The following is a 23,704-nucleotide window of genomic DNA, read 5'->3' as shown; positions in this document are numbered from 1 at the left end:
ATGCAGGAAGATCTGCAGTGGATAGGCACTTGGTGCAGGGAGTGGCAACTGACCCTTAACATAGACAAATGTAATGTATTGCGAATACATAGAAAGAAGGATCTTTTATTGTATGATTATATGATAGTAGAACATACACTGGTAGCAGTTACTTCTGTAAAATATCTCGGAGTGTGCGTGCGGAATGATTTGAAGTGGAATGATCGTATAAAATTAATTGTTGGTAAGGCGGGTACCAGGTTGAGATTCATTGGGAGAGTTGTTAGGAAATGTAGTCCATCAACAAAGGAGGTGGCCTACTAAACACTTGTTCGACCTATACTTGAGTATTGCTCATCAGTGTGGGATCCGTACCAGGTCAGGTTGATGGAGGAGATAGAGAAGATCCAAAGAAGAGTGGTGCGTTTCGTCACAGGGTTATTTGGTAAGCGTTATAGCGTTATGGAGATGTTTAGCAAACTCAAGTGGCAGACTCTGCAAGAGAGGTGCTGTGCATCGTGGTGTAGCTTGCTGTCCAGGTTTCGAGAGGGTGCGTTTCTGGATGAGGTATTGAATATATTGCTTCCCCCTACTTATACCTCCCGAGGAGATCACAAATGTAAAATTAGAGAGATTTGAGCACGCATGGAGGCTTTCTGGCAGTCGTTCTTCCTGCGAACCATACGCGACTAGAACAGGAAAGGGAGGTAATGACAGTGGCACGTGAAGTGCCCTCCACCACACACCATTGGGTGGCTTGCGGAGGATAAATGTAGATTTAGATGTAGATGAACAACTCAGAATTGCAAGCTCCACACCTTCATGATCTGGAATGAAGATGAGCACATCCTATCCAGATTCCTCCAGAGCTTTCACCTTCTCCTCCATTTGCTTCATGTAGTCCTCCTCAGCCAAACAATCCACCTTCCTTGATGTTGACCTCAACCTCAAGATTTGCTACATCAGTACCTCTGCCCACATCAAATCTAGAAACCACCGATAACACTTCCATTGCTGCTACACATTCTATACTAAGAAGTCTCTTTCCTACAGCCTAGCCACCCATGAGCACCACATGTGTAGTGATGAAAACCCTTCTCCAGATACACCAACAGTCTCACTGTGGTCTTCACAGACCAGTATTTCTCTCCCAAACTTGTCCAGGAACAGATCCCCCATGCCCTGTCCCTCTAGTTACCTTACCATCCCCAACATACCCACTGTCTATCCACAAAGGAACACTTCTCTTGTGACCCAGTACCACGCAGAACTAGAGCAACTGAATCACGTTCTCTGTCAGGGATTCTACTATCTCTCATTGTGCCCTGAAATGAGAAATAACCTCCCCATCCCTTACACAGTGCCATTCTGCTGCCCACCCAAGCTACACAATATCCTTGTCCATCCCTAATCCACCCCAACCCAAAACAATTTGCCTCTTGCCTCATGCCTCACGTCCCTACTAAAGGCCCAGATGCAAGATCTGTCTTATATATGCTTTCAATACCACCTGCTTCAGTCCTGTCAGTGGCATTTCCTACCCCATCAAATGCAAGGCTACATGTGAAAGCAGCCATTAGATATACAGATTTTGTTGCAACAGCTGTGCTGTACTGTGTGGGTATGACAGTTAACAAGCAGTCAATCTGCATGAATGACCACCACCAAACATATCCTTCATTCCCATAACACCCCTGATCTCAACCTTGAATATCCCCTGTCCTCTACCTGCCTATCCCCTTCCCTTCTCCTACTCCAGTACTACATGTACCTTCTATCCTTCTCAGACACCTATATGGTGCATTCCCCTTCATTACTTCTCTCCTACTTTCTCTCCCTTTCCCCCTCCCCCTCCCCCATCCCTTCCCACCCAACACTGCTTCTTAAATCTGCACATAGCAACCCTATTCTGTCCCCGTACACTCTCAGAGGCATCAATAACATCTACCTCCATCCCTACCATATGCCTCCCACTTCATAGCTCTTTGTTACTTTCACTATCTGCCCCAGCTTGATTGTTGCTCATATGAGATACAGTCACAGTTAGACCTTAGCACCAGGAGACAATGGCCATGTGTGAGTAAGTTGTTGCGTGAGTTTCTTACTTTTACAGAAAGACTTTGTCCAAAAGCTGAAATTTCTTGCATTCTTTTTCATTGTGTCTGTCTAGAATTCGATGCCTACTGTATGTGGTGAGTAGCAATCCGTCCTTTCCGTACAGTATTTATTCCATCCTGGACTTTACATTGTTTCAGCAGAAATTATTTGTTATTTAATATTTATCATTTCTAAAAGGTTCTTTAAATTTCCTATGTTTATTGTACGCTCATGTTCAGAAAATACAAAACATCTTGAACTTACAGAGAGAGGACATTCATATTCAGAGGATATGTACATTAGTATGTTCTGCAGAAATAATTGGCATTTGAACCACGTTAGTTTCAATGTCAACATTGATATTGGAGCGCAACACCACCTACCAGCAAAATGTGCCTGTGGCTCTTGTTGTCACTATAAACCAAAAGTAATAGATCAGTGTGACTTGAGCAGATATGCAGCATGCCTCTCAGATGTATGTGCGAACCATACTGTCAAATCGATGAGTTTGAAAGAGGGCAGATTATTAGCATGAGGAAATGTGATGCATCCATCCCGCAAATTGCTGCTCATGTGAGATGAAGTGTTTTGGCAGTGTAGAGTGGTTCACGAAGACTATAGACCACAACGAGATGGGTCAGGTCACACCACCCAGATCACCCCCCCCCCCCCCCCCCCAAGAAAACCAATACCTCATCCAAATGGCATTACAGAACAGATCTGCATCCTCCATGGTCCTGGCACAATAGTAGAACAGTTTACCACCTTGTATACTATCAGTGGTGACAGTCTGTTGCTGTTTATTGTGCCATAGGTTATGTGCACATCGTCCACTTCTCTGCCCACCTGTGACAAATGTGCAGAAACACTAGATGGCATTGGTATATGGAACGATGTCTCTGAGGACAGGAATGGCGTCAGATAGTGTTTTTGGATGAATGTAGATAATGTTTGTTTGAAAATGATGGCTGCACTTTTATTTGCTGCAGAAAGGAGGAGCAGCATCACAATGACTGCGTTTGTGCAAGACATACTGTTCCAGCTCAAGGCCTTATGGTGTGGAGTGCTACTGGGTACAACAACAAATCACAGTTGATACTTGTCCACGGCATTGTGACTAGTGTGACCTACATGAATGACATATTGTGACCCATAGTCATATCCTTTCTGCACAACACCCAAGATGCCATTTTTCAGCAAGACAATGTGTGACCACATGTTGCTGCATGAACATGTGCCTTTTTGGTGTCACAGGGTGTCAGTCTTTTGCTCTGGCCTGCCAGATTACCACACTTACCGCCAACTGAAAATATGTGGGATATTGCGAAATGTCAGGAGCAGCACTGTGATTCATTGCCAACTGCCATAGTTGAATTTTGAAATCAGGTGAACACAGCATCCATGGCTATACCCCAGGATGCCATTCATGCCTTATACACATCGACACCACCATGCATGGGAAAAGTTATCAGGACCCACAGTGGACCTTATGCCTACTGTGCAACAGGATATCTGCAGAACCGAGGTGAATGAAATGCTAATAATTTCTACAGAACATACTATTGTACATGTCCTGTGAATATGAACGTCCTATCTCTAGTCATTCAAAGTGTTCTGTTTTTTATGAACATGAGTGTATTTGTACAGTTTACAATACAGGATGTTTGTATTAAAACGTGCATTCTTGATACAGGATTTCAGTTCTGTTGTTGCTGTTATGCTGGTGTTCATAATAATCTTGCTTTCATTGCTAATTGTTGTATTTCATTGATGACTCTGAATTCGTATTTGGATTTGAGTGTGATTATGATGTGACAATGTGAAATACACTTTAAGGCAAAGGAATTATCTGAATGAGGTGGGAAGCAATATAGGAGATTGAGATATACACACAAATAAATGATTACAATTTCAGAAAGACTGGATTATTTAGTCAAGAGAAAGAGCTTCACAAATTGGGCAAGTCAGTAAAATGTTGGTCCACCTCTGACCCTTATGCAAGCAGTTATTTGGCTTGGTGTTGATTCATAGGGTTGTTGGATGTCCTGGTGAGACATATCATGCCAAATTTTGTCCAATTGGTGTGTTAGATTGTGAAAATCCTGAGATTGTTGGAGGGCTCCTCCTGTAATTCCCAAGACATTCTCTGCTGGTTAGAGATCTGGCGATCTTGCTGGCCAAAGTAGGGTTCGGCTAGTATGAAGACAAGCTGTAGAAAATCTCACAGTGTGGACACTTATCTTGCTGAAATGTAAGCCAAGGATGGTGTACCTGAAAGGGAGCAAAACAGAGTGTAGAATATCATTGACATACTGCTGTGCTGTAAATGTGCTGTGGATGATATCCAAAGGAATCCTGCTATGAAATGATATGGCAATACAGACCGTCACTCCTGATTGTTGGGGTATGTATTGCAAGTGAGAGTTAGGCTGGAAGCCCACCGCTGTCCAGGACATCTCCAGATACATCTTTTCTGGGCATTGGAGCTAAATATGAAGTGGGACTCATTACTTAAGACAATCTACTCCAATCAATCAGATTTCATAGCAGGCTCCCTCTGGTTGTCATCTGCTGCACTCTTACAGCATAGTGGTATGTCAATAACATTCTACGCTCTGTTTTGCTGTTCTTTATGGCAAGCCATCCCAGGATTACATTTCAAAAAGATAATACCTGTCTCCACACAGGAAGAGTTTCTATTGCTTGTCTTCATGCTTGCCAAACAAGAACTTAGCCAGCAAGATCACCAAATCTCTCCCCAGTTGAGACTGGAGGGTTATGGGCAGGCCTCTACATTAGCTCAAGATTTTCTGATCTAACATGCCAATTGAACAGAATTTTGTACAGTATCCCTATGGAGGACATCTAACAACTCTATCAATCAGTGACAAGCTGAATAACTGCTTGCATAAGGGCCAGAGGCGGACCAACATGTTACTGACTTGCTCAATCTGTAAGCTCCTTCTTCTGAATAAATCATTCAATTTTTAGGAAATTGATCATTTATTTATCCATCCATGTACACCACACCTACAAATTTCCTTCTCATTTGGATAATTCCTTCAAATGTACACTCATTGTGTAATCTTGACTTTGTAGATATGATGATGAGTTAATATATGTTATAGCATGTTAGTGGTTGGATTAAACATGGTACATTTTGATACCTCTCATTGCATCTTTCAAAATATTATGATAATAACACACTGGATGATCCAATGCACAACAACCTAACAGGAGTGATGATTAAGGCCAAGCCAATACACACTATCTGACAAAAAATATGCAGATACCTATTAGTGGACATTAATATGAGGTGTGTCCAACTTTTGCCATTATGATTGCTTGAACTCTGCTGAAAACATTTTCAATGAGATATCAGAATTGCTTTGGAGGAATGGCAACCCAGTCTTCCTCAAGAGCTGGAACCAGAGAAGGTAGTGCTTTTATTTTGTTGCTTCCTTTAGACCTATTCTCTCTATTTGCACAACATGGTCAACTTGGACAATGCATCAACCACCAACAACCATATGTTACCCAAAAATGGACAAGTAAAATTGACATGGACCCTGTCCAAAGCATTCTCCAGCAAAAGCCAAGGAGAGAACTATGTGTGTTGCAATATGTAACTTTGCACAGACCCTGCAAGCCTGCAACAGATGTTTGATGTCATGATGGATCACTGGCCGGTGGATGTAATGTAATGTCAGTGCCTTCATATGAGTCATACCCCAATGTCACACATCACACATGCAGCAACTGGAGTATGTGAGAGGGCAACATGGGGCAGGGCAGTGCGAGGTGGCCACTTGACAGCATTGCTTCTCCATGGCAGGCATGAGGACCTCCTGCACCAACAATGAGTCGAGCATGTGAGAGGACAAATGTTCACTATAACATATGTGCACCTGAAGAGATGCTCTCCAGCTAATCCAACTGGAGGAGTGAAATGATTTTCCAGAAAAACAGGTTGCTGGCCTCGGCAGTCATGATTTCTCATGCAGTCAGTGGAAAATCCAGCAGGGTTTGCTGCGAGAAATCACCAAACATGAGCAGAAGAGCCTCCTGCCAATTGAACTATGGATCAGGCCCCACCAGTAACTATGACAGCACATAAGCTTTGGCATGCTGGGCAGTAGAGTGGTAATGAATGTAATAGCAATAATTACTCAGAAAGTGGGCACACTTATGCAATTGTTGGGCAATCATATCCATCAGCTTGGAATGAGGGCCAAGTAAGGAAAACAGTGATGAGGAGGCATCTCGCCTCATACAAGAAAATGTGAAACTTTTTAACTCAGTAAATAATAGCTACCACTTCCTTTTACATTTGTGAATAATTACGATGTGCAGCAGAAAGCATCTTTGATGTGTAAGCAATGGGCTTTTCGGTGCCATCGAGATTCCAACGGAGAGAATAGCACCAGTGCCATAGTGTGAGGTGTCACAGGTGAGGGTTAAACATTTACTGAGTGTAAAAGAAGACAGCCAGGAAGCACATCACAAACGCTGCTTGAGAGACTCAAAAAAGCCCATTGACAGTTTACAAACCATATGAATTTAATGCCCTTCTGGTGAAGCCAGTTAAGAGGCTGACAGATTCGTGCAGCCCAGGCAGTGAAATGATGACAATCAAAGATTAGTAGAGATTTGTGCATCTGTGAAAAGATCTATGCATGAAACATACAACTACCTCCATCACACCTTAGCAAATGTCCCAAGTGATTGGAAAAAAGTGCAGGTGACTCCACTATATAAGATGGGTAAAAGATTGGACCTGCAAAATCACAGACCAATATCCCTAATTTCTGTATGCTGCAGAATCCTTGAACATATTCTCAGTTCAAATATAATAAATTTTCTTAAGATTGTGAAGCTCCCATCCACAAATCAGCATGGTTTTAGAAAGCACTGCTTGTGTGAAACTCAGCTTTCCCTTTTCTCACATAATATACTGTGAACCATGGATGAAGGGCTACAAGCAGGTTCCATATTTCTAGATTTCCAGGAAGCATTTGACACTGTGCCCCATTGCAAGCTGTTAATGAAGGTACATCATCATCATCAGTGTTCTGCCAAAAAGCAGGTATTCACATGGTACTACTCCCGGCTGTCCGTTCTTCTGCCGTCCTCTTCAGGTCTGCATAATTTCCTCTTCCCTTTATGTCATCTATCATTTTGTATCTCCTTCTTCCTGTCAGTCTTCTCCCACAAACCAATCCTTAAAAAGCATCTGCTAGCAAGCACTCCTTTCTCAATGAATGTCCCAACCAGTTCTTTTTCCTTTCTCTTACAACCTTCAGCAGACACCTTCTCTCACCACCCCTCTCCAATACTCTTTCATTACTCACTCTTTCCATCCACCTTATTCTCTTCATTCTCCTCCACATCCACATCTCAAAGGCTTCTAACCCTTTTTCATTCTCTCATCTCAGCATCCATGTTTCTGCTCCATATAGTGCCACACTCCAGATGAAACATTTGCCAAGCCTTTTCCTTAGTCCTTTATCTAATTTGCCACATAACAGTCTCCTCTTTCTGTTGAATGCCTCCTTCACAATGGCAATTCGAGTTTTCACCTCCTCGTGACATCTCAAGTCTTCAGTTATTGTGCTTCCAAGATATTTAAATGCCCTTACTTGGCTAATGGTAGATTGTCCTATTTTAATATTGGACAGTCTGTGTCTTGTACTGATAACCATACTTTTTGTTTTTGCTGTGTTTATTTGCATCCCATATTCCACACAAGCTTCATTCAGGTCTATCAGCATATTATTCACTGTCTGCTTACTTTCTGCCACTAATGCCTTTTCATCAGCAAATCTTATACATTCTATTCTCATTCCACCAATACAAATGCCTCTTTTCCCATCTAAGCCTTTTGCAATAATCTTTTCAATACATGCATTAAACAACAGTGGGGAAAGGCAACAACCTATCCTAACACCTCATCCAATGCTGTTACGTTCTGACATTTCATTTCCAATCCTTATCCTTACTTTTTGGTGTAAATATAGATTCTGTATCAGTTGTTTCTCTTTCCAAGCTACTCCTTTCCTCTTTAAAATATCCATCAGCTTGTTCCACTGAACTCTGTCAAAAGCCTTTTCTAAATCTTTAAAAACAGCAAAGATTTCTCTACCTTTTTCCATATATCTTTCCCATATAGTTCTTAACGGGCCAATAGCATCTCTTGTTCCTTTTCCTCTTCTAAATCTGAATTGCTCCTCAGCAATTCCTCTATCCAGCTTGCCATTGTTGTTGTGGTCTAGAGTCCAGAGACAGGCTTGATGAAGCTCTCCATGCTACTCTATCCTGTGCAAGCTTCTTCATCTCCCCATACCTACTGCAAACTACATCCTTCTGAATTTGTTTAGTGTATTCATCTCTTGGTTTCCCTCTATGATTTTTACCCTCCGCGTTGCTCTCCAATACTAAATTGGTGATCCCTTGATGCCTCAGAATATGTCCTACCAATTGATCCCATCTTCTACTCATGCTGTACCACAAATTTCTCCTCTCCCTAATTCTATTCGGTATCTCCTCATTAGTTATCTGATCTACCCATCTAATCTTCAGCATTCTTCTGTAGCACCACATTTCGAAAGCTTCTATTTTCTTTTTGTCTAAACTATTTATCGTCCATGTTTTGCTTCCATACATGGCTATACTCCATACAAATACTTTCAGAAAAGACTTTCTGACACTTAAATTTATACTCGATGTTAACAAATTTCTCTTTCTTCGGAAACACTTTCCTTGCCATTGCCAGTCTACATCTTACAACCTCTCTACTTTGACCATCATCAGTTATTTTGCTCCCCAAATAGCAAAACTCATTTACTACTTTAAGTGTCTCATTTCCTAATCTATTGCCCTCAGCATCACCCAATTTAATTCAACTACATTCCATTATCCTCATTTAGATTTTGTTGATGTTCATCATATATCCTCCTTTCAAGACACTGTCCACTCCATTCAGCTGCTCTTCCAGGTTCTTTGCTGTCTCTGACAGAATTACAATGTCATCGGCAAACCTCAAAGTTTTTATTTCTTCTCCATGGATTTTAATGCCTACTCCAAATTTTTCTTTTGTTTCCTTTGCTGCTTGCTCAATATACAGATTGAATAACATTGGGGATAGGCTTCAACCCTGTCTCACTCCCTTCCCAACCACTGCTTCCCTTTCATGCCCCTTGACTCTGACAATTGCCATCTGGTTTCTGTACAAATTGTAAATAGCCTTTCACTCCCTGTATTTTACCCCTGCCACCTTCAGAATTTGAAAGAGTATTCCAGTCAACATTGTCAAAAGGTTTCTGCAAGTCTACAAATTCTAAAAACGTAGGTTTGCCTTTCCTTAATCTATTTTCTAAGATAAGTCGAAGGGTCAGTACTGCCTCATGTGAGCCAACATTTTTACGAAATCCAAACTGATCTTCCTCAAGGTCAGCTTCTACAGGTTTTTCCATTCGTCTGTAGAGAATTTGTGTTAGTATTTTGCAGCTGTGGCTTATTAAACAGATAATTTGGTAACTTTCACAACTGTCAACACCTACTTTCTTTGGAATTGGAATTATTATATTCTTCTTGAAGTCTGAGGATATTTCATCTGTCTCATACATCTTGCTCACCAGATGGTAGAGTTTTGTCAGGGCTGGCTCTCCCAAGGCTATCAGTAGTTCTAATGGAATTTTGTCTACTCCCGCGACCTTGTTTGGCTTATGTCTTTCAGAGCTCTGTCAAACTCTTTACACAGTATCATATCTCCCATTTCATCCTCATCTACATCTCCTTCCATTTCCAGAATATTGTCCTCAAGAACATCACCCTTGTATAGACCTTCTTCCACCTTCCACCTTTCTGCTTTCCATTCTTTGCTTAGAACTGGGTTTCCATCTGAGCGCTTTATATTCATGCAAGTGGTTCTCTTTTCTCCAAAGATCTCTTTAATTTTCCTGTGGCCATTATCTATCTTACCCCTAGTGATATACATCTCTACATCCTTTCATTTGTCCTCTAGCCATGCGTGCTTAGCCATTTTGCACTTCCTGTTGATCTCATTTTTGAGATGTTTGTATTCCGTCTCAAAATATACCGAGTGTCTCACTGAAGCCTTCACTGACCGTAATTATCCTCCCATCCTTGTACAAAAACAAATCTCCCGTGCCTTGTCTTTCCAGTCTCCACCACCTCCCAAAGTCCCACAGTCCGGCCACAGAAGAGCATTCCCCTCGTTACTCAGTACAGTCTGGGACTGGAGCAACTGTATTACATTCTTCGCCAGGGTTTCTGTTACCCCTTGTCGTGCCCTGAAATGAGAAATGTCCTGCCCGCTATACTTATCACCCCTCTTGCCGTGGTATTCTGCCGTCCACCGAACCTACACAATATACTTGTTCATCCTTACACATCCCCTGCTCCCAATCCCTTACCTCATGGCTCATACCCCTGTAATAGACCTAGATACAAGACCTGTCCCTCACGCCTTCCTACCACCACCACCAACTCCTGTCCGGTAACTAACATCACCTATCCCATCAAAGGCAGGGCTACCTGTGAAACCATTCATGTGATTTACAAGTTAAGCTGCAACCTCTGTGCTGCATTCTATGTAAGCATGACAACCAACAAGCTGTCTGTCCGCATGAATGGCCACCAACAAACTGTGGCCAAGACACATGGGTTGCTGTTGCTGAACATGCTGCCAAACATGATATCCCTCACCTTAATGACTGCTTCACAGCCTGTGCCATACAGATCCTTCACACTAACACCAGTTTTTCTGAATTGCGCAGGTGGGAACTTTCCCTGCAGTACCTCCTACGTTCCCGTAACCCTCCTGGCCTCAACCTTTGTTAGTCACTGTCGTCACCCATCCAGCCCCCTCCCTGTTCCCATTCCAGCACTACACTGCTGTCATTTCACCACCACACCCAGTCTTTTATCTTTTATTTCTCTTCTTTCCGCTACTTACCCCTTCCCCCCTCTACACCTTCTTTCCTGCCCTCCGTCTAAATTTAAACACTTGACTGTCCGCCACACCTACCATACTATCCCTCCCCCTCCCTGCCCCAGTCTCCTCCTTACCCCCACCCAGTCTACACTCCCATCATGCACTGGTGCTGCTGTTCGCAGTGTGGTGTGAGCTCTCTGAGACTGCAGACGTGCGTGCAAGTTGCGTTTATTTGTTTGTGTGTGTGTGTGTCTACTGCTGTCAAAGGCCTTAATAGCCGAAAGCTTTAATTGTGTGAATCTTTTTATTGTGCCTATCGCGACTCAGCATCTCCACTATATGACGAGAAGCAACTTTCCTTCTCTGGTATTGTTACATTCCATCCTGGATTTTCCATTGTTTGATTTCAACCTTCTTCTATGATTCTTGAACCAAGTGTTAGCTATGATTAAGTTATGCTCTGTGCAAAATTCTACCAGGCAGCTTCCTCTTTGATTCCTTACCCGCATTCCATATTCACCTACTATGTTTCCTTCTCTTCCTTTTCCTACTATCGAATTCCAGTCACACATGACTATTAAATTTTCGTCTCCCTTCACTATCTGAAAAATTTCTTTTATCTCATCATACATTTAATCAATCTCTTCATCATCTGCGGAGCTAGTCGGCATATAAACTTGTACTATTGTGGTAGGCGTGGGCTTCGTATCTATCTTGGCCACAATAATGCGTTAACTATGCTGTTTGTTGAAGCTTACCCACATTCCTATTTTTTTTATTCATTATTAAACCTACTCCTGCGTTGCCCCTATTTGATTTTGTATTTATAACCCTGTATTCACCTGACCAGAAGTCTTGTTCCTCCTGCCACTGAACTTCACTATTTCCCAGAGTCTTCAACAGTTCTGTGGGAAACTCATCAATTCCACATGCCTTCCTATTTTTCATCTCCTTCAGCACCTTTTCTACTTCTGCTTCCAAGATGGTGAATCACTTTCCATCTTCCGACACACATTGCTCCTCTTCAACCTTAATTTCACTTTGTATTTCATCCCCCTTATACAGACATTCAATATGTTCTTGCCATCTGTTCAAAACCTCCTGTGGTTTTTCTGCTAGAGTATCATTCGCTCTTTATATTTCCATGTTATTCCTCTTTCTTTTACGTTCAAAAATTATGTCACTAGCCAGTCTATACATCATTTCATACGTTCTCCCTTTCTGCATTTTCTCTATTTTGTTACATTTCTATTTCGTCCATTTTTCCCTTGCTTCTTCAGTTTCTCTCCTTAATTCAGTATTCAGTTTCGTGTACCTCTTTTTGCCTTTTTCAGTTTCTACATTTTTCCACTTTCTCTGCTCTTCCATCTTTTTCAACATGTTTTCTGTTATCCATTCTTTCCTAGTACTTTGTGATACTCTAATTCCAAGTACTTTTTTGGCAGAGTCCATGAGTCCTTCCCTCATTTTTATCCATTTATCATTAACACTTTCATCGACACTACCTCTTTCCCATTTATCCATAAAGCTATTCTCAAATTCTGATGCCTTTCCTACCTCTTTGCGTCCTTCTATGTTTAGTCTTTCCTTTGGTCTACCTCTCCAGACATTTTTCAACTTCATTTGTATTTCTGCCACTACTAGGTTGTGGTCTGAATTTAGATCTGCTGCAGGATAAACTTTGGCATTCTTCAAACAGTTGCTAAACATTTTTGTATCAGGATGTAGTCCAACTGATACCTTTCCCTATCCAAATTTGATGTCCATGTGTAACCTTTTGTGGTGTTCAAATAATGTGTTACCCACTGCTAATGAATTGTCTTTACAGAAACTAATTAGTCGTTCACCTCCCTCATTTCTTATACCTAATCCAAATTTTCCTACTGTATGTACATCTCTTCCTTCACCCACCACTGCATTCCAGTACATGAAGTACAAGCATATGTAGTAAGTTCACAGAAATATGAGTGGCTCAAAGACTTCTTAAATAATAGAACCCAGTATGTTGTCCTCAATGGCAAGTTTTTATCAAAGACAACAGTTTCATCAGGAATGTCCCAGGGAAGTGCGGTAGGACTACTGTTGTTCTCTATATACATAAATGATTTGGTGAACAGCGTGGGCAGCAATCTGCAATTGTTTGCAGATGATGCTGTGGTGTATAGCAAGATGATGAAGTTAAGTGACTGTAGGAAGATACAAGATGACTCAGACAAAATTCCCAATTGATGTGGTGAATGGCAGCTCGCGCGACGTGTGGAAAAGTGTAAGTTAGTCTGAATGTGTAGGAAGACCACTGCACCCCTCACAAATGTTTGACTGGACCCATTTAATTTCTTGACAAATTCTCAACTTTAATTGAGTGATGTGAAGCTGAAACTGCTGGCTCAGGACCTAGTTAAGTGTTACAAGACAGTTTGTTGAAGTCTGGAGCTCTACAAAAGCTATGAAGTGCTCATCAAACACATTGAGTACAATCTAAGATGTTCACCAGGGCTCTTAATTATTTTCTCCTTATATTGTTAACAAATTACCGCCCAGAGTACATTTCTGAAGTGCTCTCTGCAGGCAACACAAGTATACTGACAACTAGTGGTGAAGGTGCATTCCAAGAAATAGTGCAAGCAAATACTTCTCACCTACAAACTTATTATGGGCAGATGGTTTACGTATAACAGCTCAAAAATCTATATAAATGAGTTTCTACACAAAACATAATCTCACTGCATTAAATACAGAAGTACTTCAGTTTTTTTGGACTGCATACCTGGAACACACTAAGCTGGAAAATGCATACACACGTTATCAAAGGACCTTATCAAACTTTGTTTATTACTGAGGTTAGTTATGAGATACAACCTATTAAGGTACTTTAAAGCCAGTGTGTTATGGGCCTTGGGTCTGTTGTGGTGTGGGGAAATATGAGGGTGGTTTGGAAAGTAACCATCTTCTAGTGTGGCACTAGAATTTGTTCACAGAGCACCACCATTGTTACATGTGCATGTTCTCCGATACATTAAGCATATGGATGTGAAAGTATGAACCTCATTCTTTCATGCATTCAGTTGTTATAACCTCAAAATATGAGTACTGTAATAAAAAATCCTGTGGAATGCAAAGGCCATAGTAAGATTTTTTCTGCACAAAACATTTCAAGAGCAGACATTCATCATCAATTATGTACTGTACGTGGTCCTAACATTATGGATGAAGGTGTTGTTCAACAATGGGTTGACTTTTCTAAAAGTGGTAGAACGAACATTAATGATGTAGAGAGGAGAGACAGGCCTACTGCTGTCAGTACTGATCTTGTCAAGAAAATTGATGAAAGAGTTCATGTAAATCAAAGATTCACGGTCTCTGAAATTTCTGAACAGTTTCCACAAATTTCTTGTACAGTTTTGTATGAGGTTGTTACTGATAACTTAGGCTACTGAATGCTCTGTGCTCAATGAGTACTAAAATTTCTCATAGAGGTCCACAAAACCAAACAAATGGGCTCTGCCTTAGACTTCCTTTCACACTATGACGCAGTGGGAGAAGGTTGTTTGAGGAAAAATGTGATTGATGGTAAAACCTCAGTGGCATATATAAATGTCAAAATTAAACCATAATTGCTGATAAAGGAAAAGTACAAGTTTGTTTTTGTTTTACAATATTACTTTTATTGTGCTAACTGGTTTTTGGCTTACAAGGAAGTTTACGATTGGTCAATAAGCAACAAATTGACATTAAACATAAAGAAAACTAATGCCATGAACTTCAGTTTGAAGAGGAAAAATGACAATGTTAAATTAAATGTAGATGGCACCTCTATAGACTGTGTAACAAATGCAAAATTTCTAGGAATGAATATTGACTCTCAGCTGAAGTGGTGCGAACACACAAAGGTACTTGCAAACAGAATGTCATCAGCATGTTATGCCCTTAGAATTCTATCATCTGTGTGTAACATGCAGTGTCTTTTAGTTACATATTATTCATATGTACACTCAATTCTTAGCTATGGCATTCTTTTTTGGGGAACAAATCCACAAAATATGAACACAATTTTCAAACTCCAGAAAAGAGCCATAAGAATAATAACCAGAAATAGTAGTCGAGCTCATTGTAAAGATCTGTTCAAAACACTGGGAATTTTAACTGCTCTATGTGAACACATTTACCAGTCAGTTGTACACATCAAAAGTAACATTGGCAATTACTGCACAAACAGCTCTGTCCATGACCATGCAACAAGAGATAGACTCAACTTACATTTACCAAGAAAAAATAAACATAAAACTCAAAACAGCATTTTCTACCAAGGAATAAAACTGTACAATAAATTACCAAAAGAGATTAAAGAAATTTCAAAAATACACTTATTTAAGAAGGCAGCTAAAAAGTACCTGTTATGCAATACATTTTATACATTGAAGGATTACTTAGATAAAGCAGAGTAGGGGTTTGATAAAAAAATGTTATACAAACAAATAATAATAATAATGATGATTATAAAACATCCAATATTCCACATAACACCTTCACTTTATTATTTTTCTTCTTTTTTCCTTTCTAGAGACACTCTCCCCTCAAGCTATGCATAGCACAATACTAACACCTCTTCCTCTTTCTGAGCTCAACATCTCACTCATTATGAAGGGATGCTGACTCAGTTTTTCAGGATAGCAAATGGGAACTTGCAGTACAGAAAATGGCCCAAGGATCACCTGTGTGTGTGTGTGTGTGTGTGTGTGTGTGTGTGTGTGTGTGTGTAGTGAGTGAAGTGTTATGAAACAATGTGTGTACAGTGTGTGCAGTGACTGATAGTGAAATATGAGTGAATAGTGTGGCATTACATTATTTAATGAGTTATTTGTAAATAAATTATTGTATACCAGGAGTAAAATCTAATGTTTGTCTCTAACTAGAAGTCTGTAAATATATGTGTATACGAATTAGCTTATTGTAAATTGATCTAAGCTTGTAAATACTTTGACATGTCCTATATCCTTGTAAAAAGAGATCTACGGATGAATAAAACTACTACTACTACTACTACTAATATGATCTCCATACATTTACTGAGTATTGTCACCAAAGAAGTTAAAATGTTAGCAAACAACATTGGAAGAGGAGTAACATGTCTAGACTGAGCAGAAACATACAGTAAGTAACATCTTTGACAGTGTGGTGGTAATGCAATGAAAAAGTTAAAAAAATTGAACAGTAAATAAATAAAAATGGAGTAAACAGGAAAAACTTTTTAGAGTGGAACACAAACCAATTAAAAGAAGAAACAATTATCAATGTAACTGCAGAATACATAAAGAACTTAAGCAATATCAATAAGATAAACAGAAATAAATAAAATAGAGGAGTTTGTGGGATCATACAGTAAGTTTTCTCATTAAATATTGTTTATATTTTACTCTGTTCATTTATTTAATGCAAACTGTTACATTGCTATAGTTTTGAATATAATGTTAATGTTAAAATGCAGTACCATCACACTCTCAAAGATTGCATTAAGTTCCTTATGAATTCTGTAGTTACACTGATAATTGTTTCTTCTTTTAATTGGCTTGTGTATCACTCTCCATGTTTTGTACCTCCTGATGCAGCCTTGTCAAGTACTAACTTTATTTTATTTTATTAGTTTTATTTATTAATAGAAACTGTTATGTAGGCGTGCTGTTCCTATTCTGTGTTAAAGTTTTTCCTGTCTACTCCATTTTTATTTATTTACTGTTCAGTTTTTTACTTTTTCATTGTATTATCTCCACACTGCCAAAGATGTTACTTACTGTATGTTTATGCTCAGTCTGGATATGTTACTTCTCTTCCAATGTTGTTTGCAAACATTGTAGCTTCTTTGGTGACAATACTTAGTAAACGTCTGAAGATGGCCTTGAAAGCCAAAAACCAGTTAACACAATAAAAGTAATATTATAGAACAAAATCAAAATGGTTCTTTTCATTTACTATAATGTTGTCCTACCAAGAACTGACGGAAGATTTTGTTAACAATAATTCTTGTTTTTTTCTGGCCATAACAATTCTCCATGCAAGCCAAAGAGATCTCAATCAACTTGGTCATTGAGGAAGGTTATGGCTACAGTTTTTTGGGATGGTGAGGAAGTTTTGTTAGGTGAATTTATGGAATGTGGCATGACTGTAACTTCAGATGTCTACTGTGAAACTCTGCAAAAACTTTAGTGAGCCATTCAAAACAGACTTAGTGGTATGCTTACATTTGGTGTTGTACACTCCTGGAAATTGAAATAAGAACACCGTGAATTCATTGTCCCAGGAAGGGGAAACTTTATTGACACATTCCTGGGGTCAGATACATCACATGATCATACTGACAGAACCACAGGCACATAGACACAGGCAACAGAGCATGCACAATGTCGGCACTAGTACAGTGTATATCCACCTTTAGCAGCAATGCAGGCTGCTATTCTCCCATGGAGACGATCGTAGAGATGCTGGATGTAGTCCTGTGGAACGGCTTGCCATGCCATTTCCACCTGGCGCCTCAGTTGGACCAGCGTTCGTGCTGGACGTGCAGACCGCGTGAGACGACGCTTCATCCAGTCCCAAACATGCTCAATGGGGGACAGATCCGGAGATCTTGCTGGCCAGGGTAGTTGACTTACACCTTCTAGAGCACGTTGGGTGGCACAGGATACATGCGGACGTGCATTGTCCTGTTGGAACAGCAAGTTCCCTTGCCGGTCTAGGAATGGTAGAACGATGGGTTCGATGACGGTTTGGATGTACCGTGCACTATTCAGTGTCCCCTCGACAATCACCAGAGGTGTACGGCCAGTGTAGGAGATTGCTCCCCACACCATGATGCCGGGTGTTGGCCCTGTGTGCCTCGGTTGTATGCAGTCCTGATTGTGGCGCTCACCTGCACGGCACCAAACACGCATATGACCATCATTGGCACCAAGGCAGAAGCGACTCTCATCGCTGAAGATGACACTTCTCCATTCGTCCCTCCATTCACGCCTGTCGCGACACCACTGGAGGCGGGCTGCACGATGTTGGGGCGTGAGCGGAAGACGGCCTAACGGTGTGCGGGACCATAGCCCAGCTTCATGGAGACGGTTGCGAATGATCCTTGCCGATACCCCAGGAGCAACAGTGTCCCTAATTTGCTGGGAAGTGGCACTGTGGTCCCCTACAGCACTGCGTAGGATCCTATGGTCTTGGCGTGCATCCGTGCGTCGCTTCAGTCTGGTCCCAGGTCGACGGGCACGTGCACCTTCCGCCGACCACTGGCGACAACATCGATGTACTGTGGAGACCTCACGCCCCACGTGTTGAGCAATTTGGCGGTACGTCCACCAGGCCTCCCGCATGCCCACTATACGCCCTCGCTCAAAGTCCGTCAACTGCACATACGGTTCACGTCCACGCTGTCGCGGCATGCTACCAGTGTTAAAGACTGCGATGGAGCTCCGTATGCCACGGCAAACTGGCTGACACTGACGGCGGCGGTGCACAAATGCTGCGCAACTAGCACCATTCGACGGCCAACACCGCGGTTCCTGGTGTGTCCGCTGTGCCGTGCGTGTGATCATTGCTTGTACAGCCCTCTCGCAGTGTCCGGAGCAAGTATGGTGGGTCTGACACACCGGTGTCAATGTGTTCTTTTTTCCATTTCCAGGAGTGTATTTTGCATGACAATACTCATTGTCACTGTGCCCAGAAAACTAGAGATTTTGAAGCAATTCAAATACGATGGTTTTAATCATCTCCCATACATCCCAGACTTGGCACCAAGTGATTTTCATCTCTTCATTCACATGAAGAAATGACTTTCATTAGAGCACTTCGATGAAAACAGACTTCAAAATGCTGTGAAAGATTGGCTATGCATTCAGGTGGCAGACTTTTATGAAGATGGGTTTTGTAAATTAGTGAAACTCTGTAACAAATGCTTAAATTTAAATGGTGACTATGCTGAAAAATAGCAAAGAGCTGTTGTTTCAAGAAGTATATAACTAAATTTCTCACCCTGCGAGGTTTTTATTTACAGACAAATGGAAGCTTTGTTCCAAATGGCATTTTCAATTACAGAAACAAACAGTTAAAATACTTTCATTACAAAATATAGACAAGTACAATAGGATACTTTTCAAATAGTTAAAAATGTTTCCCCAACTTTAACCCCCCCCCCCCTCTCCCTCCCCCCAGTATTGCTATGTATACAGATAATTCGTGCTGTTGCATAGGCCGACATTTAAAAGCCTACACAATAAACACCATTCCTATTAGACAAGAAACAAAATTACTTATACATCTTGACACGCGATGAAATAAGGGCACACAGTGTAAAGTGAAGGGAATCAAAACATGCAATCTGAAGTATAATACAGACATTATGGTACATTGCATCAGTTTTAGGTGAGAACGTTTTGAACTGATTGCATAATATACCATTAGAGGTTGCGCCTGAAATACCTCATTATGACTCTGCTAACCTCAACAAGCAGTTTCAGAGAAGCCATTACCAAATGCTTTGTGTACTCAACTTTGCTCAGAGCTGTTTGTTGCTTATTGTTTCCATGTCTTATTTTTAAATGAGTGACGAGACTAATTTTGGTCTATTGTGGGCTTTGGCAGCAACTCCCAAAATTTTAGAAGGAAATGGTGAACCCTATGACCATGTATTAGTTTTACTTTTGTGAAAACATCTAATAGGTTGTGGAGTACCAGCCCTCTGAGAGGGAGATGGGGCTTGTTCCTTCACACTGCTCCACATTCCTCAGATAGTCTTAAGTAACTTGCTGATGTCTGCCTTCTTACTGTGTCCACACTATAGCACATATGCCACTACCACAAAAATCTTCAACATGATTCTCTAAAGCCAAGAAATTGGCAGCAGTGATAAATATAAAGATTTAGAAAAACATCTTCCAACAAAACTTCAACAATAGAAATGAAAGCCAGACAAACATTTATTACATCAATGCCTATTCTTTGTTGCAGAATTTCCAGTTTTGAGGTTTTACATTCATAAGTTTTATTTACCTGTATGTCACTTATGTATAATATTTAAGGATAGGCATGTTGAAATTTAGATGACTCTGTGTATTATAGCTTACAGTTACTTTAGTTATTATTTTTTTATGCATGTAAATTTTATAAATATTTCCTCTACCACAGACTTTTCTTTATCTTATTGTAATAAAACTGAACAATCCTGTATCTACTGGATAATCATGTAGACTTAATGATTTAAACCATTGTCCAAATGAATACTCAATGAGACAACTCTTCATTGGTAGCAAATGTATAATGCTAGCACGGAAATCTTAAGCATAACACTGTGATTCGAAAAAAATAGGCAACACAGATAAATGCAAAGAATTAGAAAAATCATTAGTTTTACCCATGTATTGAACAGATCACTGATGTATCACATAAAAAGTCTCTAAATGTGCATTAGAGACAAACCATTTACTGAAACTTCCTGGCAGATTAAAACTGTGTGCCAGACTGAGACACGAACTCGGGACCTTTGCCTTTTGCAGGCAAGTGCTCTACCATCTGAGCTACCCAAGCATGACTCATGCCCCATCCTCACAGCTTCACTTCTGTCAGTACCTCTCTCTTCCAGGAGTGCTAGTTTTGCAAGGTTCGCAGGAGACCTTCTGTGAAATTTGGAAGGTAGGAGACGAGGTACTGGCAGAAGTGAAGCTGTGAGAAAGGGGCATGAGTTGTGCTTGGGTAACACAGTTGGTAGAGCACTTGCCCGTGAAAGGCAAAGGTACCGAGTTCGAATCTTGGTCCAGCACACAGTTTCAATCTGCCAGAAAGTTTGATATGAGCGCGCACTCCGCTACAGAGTGAAAATCTCATTCTGAAACCATTTACTGCTTCGCATAGTATATTTTAATGTTTCTCATGTATCATGTATAATGAATAGGAAAATAGGAAAGTGGGTAAGCTACTACAAACAGCATAGTGAACACATTATTGTGGCCAAGATAGATACGAAGCCCACACCTACTACAGTAGTACAAGTTTATATGCCAACTAGCTCTGCAGATGACGAAGAAATTGAAGAAATGTATGATGAAATAAAATAAATTATTCAGATAGTGAAGGGAGACGAAAATTTTATAGTCATGGGTGATTGGAATTCAAGTGTAGGAAAAGGGAGGGAAGGAAACGTAGTAGGTGAATATGGATTGGGGCTAAGAAATGAAAGAGGTAGAATTTTGCAACTTAATCATAGCTAACACTTGGTTTAAGAATCATGAAAGAAGGTTGTATACATGGAAGAAGCCTGGAGATACTGACAGGTTTCAGATAGATTATATAATGGTAACACAGAGATTTAGGAACCAGGTTTTAAATTGTAAGACTTTTCCAGGGGCAGATGTGGACTCTGACCACAATCTATTGGTTATGACCTGTAGATTAAAACTGAAGAAACTGCAAAAAGGTGGGAATTTAAGGAGATGGGACATGGATAAACTAAAAGAACCAGAGGCTGTACGGAGTTCAGGAAGAGCATAAGGGAGCAATTGACAGGAATGGGGGAAAGAAATACAGTAGAAGAAGAATGGGTAGCTTTGAGGGATGAAGTAGTGAAGGCAGCAGAGGGTCAAGTAGGTAAAAAGACGAGGGCTAGTAGAAATCCTTGGGTAACAGAAGAAATATTGAATTTAATTGATGAAAGGAGAAAATATAAAAATGCAGTAAATGAAGCAGGCAAAAAGGAATACAGACGTCTCAAAAATGAGATCAACAGGAAGTGCAAAATGGCTAAGCAGGGATGGCTAGAGGACAAATGTAAGGATGTAGAGGCTTATCTCACTAGGGGGAAGATAGATACTGCCTACAGGAAAATTAAAGAGACCTTTGGAGATAAGAGAACCACTTGTATGAACATCAAGAGCTCAGATGGAAACCTAGTTCTAAGCAAAGAAGGGAAAGAAGAAAGGTGGAAGGAGTATATAGAGGGTCTATACAAGGGCGATGTACTTGAGGACAATATTATGGAAATGGAAGAGGATGTAGATGAAGATGAAATGGGAGATACAATACTGCGTGAAGAGTTGACAGAGCACTGAAAGACCTGAGTCGAAACAAGGCACCCGGAGTAGACAACATTCCATTGGAACTACTGACTGCCTTGGGAGAGCCAGTCCTGACAAAACTGTACCATCTGGTGAGCAAGATGTATGAAACAAGCGAAATACCCTCAGACTTCAAGAAGAATATAATAATTCCAATCCCAAAGAAAGCAGGTTTTGACAGATGTGAAAATTACCGAACAATCAGTTTAATAAGCCACAGCTGCAAAATACTAACTCGAATTCTTTACAGACGAATGGAAAAACTAGTGGAACCCAACCTCGGGGAAGATCAATTTGGATTCCGTAGAAATACTGGAACACGTGAGGCAATACTGACCTTACGACTTATCTTAGAAGAAAGATTAAGGAAAGACAAACCTACGTTTCTAGCATTTGTAGACTTAGAGAAAGCTTTTGACAATGTTGACTGGAATACTCTCTTTCAAATTCTAAAGGTGGCAGGGGTAAAATACAGGGAGCGAAAAGCTATTTACAATTTGTACAGAAACCAGATGGCAGTTATAAGAGTCGAGGGACATGATAGGGAAGCAGTGGTTGGGAAGGGAGTAAGACAGGGTTGCAGCCTCTCCCCGATGTTATTCAATCTGTATATTGAGCAAGCAGTAAAGGAAACAAAAGAAAAATTTGGAGTAGGTATTCAAATCCATGGAGAAGAAATAAAAACTTTGAGGTTTGTTGATGACATTGTAATTCTGTCAGAGACAGCAAAGGACTTGGAAGAGCAGTTGAACGGAATGGACAGTGTCTTGAAAGGATGATATAAGATGAACATCAACAAAAGCAAAATGAGGATAATGGAATGTAGTCGAATTAAGTCAGGTGATGCTGAGGGAATTAGATTAGCAAATGAGACTCTTAAAGTAGTAAAGGAGTTTTGCTATTTGGGGAGCAAAACAACTGATGATGGTCGAAGTAGAGAGTATATAAAATGTAGACTGGCAATGGCAAGGAAAGCGTTTCTGAAGAAGAGAAATTTGTTAACATTGAGTATAGATTTAATTGTCAGGAAGTCATTTCTGAAAGTATTTGTATGGAGTGTAGCCATGTATGGAAGCGAAACATGGACGATAAATAGTTTGGACAAGAAGAGAATAGAAGCTTTTGAAATGTGGTGCTACAGAAGAATGCTGAAGATTAGATGGGTAGATCACATAACTAATGAGGAAGTATTGAATAGGATTGGGGAGAAGAGGAGTTTGTGGCACAACTTGACCAGAAGAAGGGATCGGTTGGTAGGACATGTTCTGAGGCATCAAGGGATCACCAATTTAGTATTGGAGGTCAGCGTGGAGGGTAAAATTCGTAGAGGGAGACCAAGAGATGGATACACTAAGCAGATTCAAAAGGATGTAGGTTGCAGTAGGTACTGGGAGATGAAGAAGCTTGCACAGGATAGAGTAGTATGGAGAGCTGCATCAAACCAGTCTCGGGACTGAAGACAACAACAACAACAACATGTACCACAGGGCAAAAATTATTGGGAGCATCAATTGATGTTTACATTTTTCTGCAGCTGCTCTGGTTCCAGTTCAATGTACAAATTTTTATGCCTGTGTGAGTG

General features: G+C 40.6%; 1 protein-coding gene across 2 annotated transcripts in view; it reads left to right on the top strand.

Moving 5' to 3' along the window:
* Positions 1–23,704, top strand: part of LOC126273387 (serine protease svh-1-like) — a 356,722-nt gene that overhangs the window by 293,096 nt on the left and 39,922 nt on the right. The window lies entirely within an intron of this gene.

Source organism: Schistocerca gregaria, chromosome 1 (assembly GCF_023897955.1).
Source record: "Schistocerca gregaria isolate iqSchGreg1 chromosome 1, iqSchGreg1.2, whole genome shotgun sequence".
In the NCBI taxonomy this organism is placed as follows: Eukaryota; Metazoa; Arthropoda; class Insecta; order Orthoptera; family Acrididae; genus Schistocerca; species Schistocerca gregaria.
Note: the sequence above shows the minus strand (reverse complement) of the source record. Positions and strands in the feature narration are given on the sequence as shown.